This window comes from Chrysochloris asiatica, unplaced genomic scaffold (assembly GCF_000296735.1).
Source record: "Chrysochloris asiatica unplaced genomic scaffold, ChrAsi1.0 scaffold00140, whole genome shotgun sequence".
In the NCBI taxonomy this organism is placed as follows: domain Eukaryota; kingdom Metazoa; phylum Chordata; class Mammalia; order Afrosoricida; family Chrysochloridae; genus Chrysochloris; species Chrysochloris asiatica.
The window spans coordinates 1,746,162-1,749,565 of NW_006408658.1; positions in this window are offsets into that span (position 1 = coordinate 1,746,162).

A 3,404-nucleotide genomic window follows, 5' to 3' on the forward strand; every position below is an offset into this window, starting at 1 on the left:
GTCATCCCACAACTCTTCTGGTCTTTGGTCTTTAGTGTTTAATTCATCAAATCTGTTCTTCAGATGATCTCTAAATTCAGGAGGGATAAATTCAAAAAAGATACGGGAGGTCAAGTGAAATTGATCCAGATTGGGACCCTGAACATGTGAGATTCAGATAGGATAGAATGGTGGATTGAGTGCATACTTGGAGAAGACGCTGAACAACAGCAGCAAGAGGGAAGGAGAATATGTGGACTATCATTTGGTGAGGAGCAGCACGACCATCTTGAGCTTTTATGAGAGGCTGTCCGTCTAGTGGCCTGCAGGCATAGGACTTGACTGGAGTTTGGTGGCAAGATGGTGCAGTTCTCCCCTGTTCTATGCCGTCTTGGTATCCTAGGTCTAGTCCTTGCCTTCGCCAACTTAGTGGCCAGTAGTACCCCTGTCTGCACAGTCTCTATTCTGCCTGTAAAGGGGAACTGGGAAAGTCTCCCCTGCTTCTAGAGACACATGAACCAGCCCTGAACTAAGCTACACAGGAAGTGAACTGAGAACTGTGTTCACACTTTCAGTCTCTATCATATTCACCAATAGACAGGTGTAAGAGAACCTGAGAAAACACCAACATACAATTATCAGTAAATGTGATAACACCACAATGTCTTGGGAAACATAGACAATTTCAGTTTATATAAAGAAACGTGACAGAATACTCAAACAAGTGATCAAAATGCAGAGTCAAAAAACATAGTACCAGAATTGGATCAGAACTACTTGATTAGAAATTTAAAAGAATGATATTTAAGGGATTTCGAGAAAGATTGAGGAAAGCAAAAACAGAGAAAAAATTTTAGAAGAATTCAAGAAAACACTACAAGAAAAAAAAACAGACAAAAGAAATGAAAAATTGAAAGCCATACAAAAGCAGCAATTAGAAACCATAAGATTAATACTAAGGATTGAGAAGTAGATAGTATATTGAAAGGCAAGAGAAGTAGAATTGAATCAATGGAAGGCTGAATTACTGAGTTTGAAGACAATTCTATCAATATTCATCTGCTTGAGAGAACAATCAGAAAAAAAGAATTAAAAAATCCAAAGAAAGCATAAGATTTGTATGGAACACAACCAAGAGGAAAACATCTGTGTGAACAGAATTCCAGAACAGGAAAAGACACACACACACAAAAATTGTAGGGATAATTGTCAAAAGCTGTTAGAACTAAGAAAACTGTCCTAACATTTTGAAAAACAGGAAGATTCAAGAAGTTAAATGAACTCCAATCAAGATATACTCCAAAAAATCACCAAGACATATTATAAATAAATTTTTCAAAACCAAAGACAAGGAAATAATCCTGAGAGTAGCTCAGGAAAAATGAAAAGTTAGGAATACATGAGAATTACTAAGCTCTGATTTCTCAGTAGAAAGCATGTAGGCAAGAAGACAATGGGATAATATATACAAAGCTCTGAAAGAAAGAAATAATGACAGCCCAGAAAACTGTCCTTCAAATTATGAAATTAGGACACTTCCAAATACACAGAAATTGAAAGAATTTACAAAAACAAGACCAACCTTATAAAAAACACAAAAGGGATATTTTGGGGACAGAGAACCAGTAAAAATAGACAATAACCTGAGACTAACATATATGACAATATTACCCAGATATCAACCCAGATATACAAGTATTTAAAATAAAGCAAACCTAAAAGATTAAAAGTAGGGAACCAGAGATGCCAGTTTGCAATAAAAACAACTACAATAAAAACCCATAAAATAAAAAGAGGAAATAGTGAAGTTACAGAACTTCCAAGTAAGGAGAAAATCAAGTAGATTTCAATAAATAAATAAATCAACCTAACCTAACTATAACCCTAAAACTAGAATAAGCCTTGTTCCTGAGCCTACCCAACCCGTAAACCCTAATACTCACATTAGTCCTAACCATAACCCTAATACTGAATGAAGTCCTTGGCCTGGCCTACACCTAGCCAGTGTCCTAACCCTAACTCCTTATTCCTACCACCACCCTCAAAATGAATAAATCAGTAAGAATACTTGTTTTAAAATCAGATTTTGAAAATTAATTATTGCTGGTAAAATAAATAATATTGCTGGTTAAAAAAACTACTACTTTTTCATTTATTCATTTGTGCATTCAAAATAGTTATTGAGCATCTACTGTTAGAAGAATTCAGGAAAACACTATAAAAAAAAAACTTAGCACAGTCACTACATAAACGTGCATTTTACTGAACTCTCTTGTTGACTCTAATGATGTTTTGGGCAAGATGTTAAATGTTCTACAGAAAATAATAGTTTTTTTTTTTTAATGGAAACCTTGAATTTTCTCTTTAAAAAGTTAAATCAATTTAAATATAATTCCTTATTTGGTCTTTGGAATTGTCTTAGATCTCTAGGTTGATATTAAATAATTCACTTCTAATTTTGATGAAAATATCTTTAGTTTTACTCTATTTAATATATTTATTTTTAACTCATGGTATTAAGGAAGAAAAATTGTCTTCTATTCCTAATACACTGAGTTCTATATTTCTTCTCAGAGGAAGAATTAGTAAGGTCTAAACAATGTCCTTTCCACATTTTTTTGTTCTTCAATCTCTTAAACTTTATTATGATGTTAACATCTCCATCTTTTTGGGATTTATCCTAATCATTTTTCAGCTACATTACTTCTTCCAAAAGGCCCTTAAAATTCAGATATAAAGATGGTTCCTTTTTGGGTTTCCACTACTATTATGTGTTTAAGTTACTTTCCTCATAAAACTAGAATTTCACAAATGAATGTATGTACTGGTGTGGCACTGTGGGTTAATGTGCTGGACTGCAAAGTCGGTTTGAACTGCAAGGTCAGCGGTTCAAGCTCACCAGTAGCTCCTTGGAAACCTCTGGGTCAGAATCGACTCAACAGCACTCAACAACAACAAAAAATGTACATGCTTAGTCATCTTGAACAATCAACAGTGACTATGGTAGTGAGGAATATAGATTACTTTCCATGACTAGACTGGAAACCACAAGATTGATGGTTCAAATCCACCAGATCCTTCTCAGAAACCCTATAAAGATGGTCGCTATGAATCAGAACCAACTCAGTGGTACTTAACAACAAAAACGTTCCATGAAAAGATTGTTTCCTTCTTTTCTCTTTTAATACAATCATAGAAAAGTCACAAACATACTCCCAAAAAACCAATGATCAGGTTTACTCTAAACATTGCGAAAGAAAAGAGCCCACCAATTTCTATATCCAACCAATATGGACAAAATTACATTATCAACAATATTCTGAGTAAACATCTATTTCTCTAACTGCAATTATTGTTGTTGTTAGGTGCCATTGAGTCAGTACCAACTCATAGTGACCCTAGGCACAACAGAACAAAACACTGCC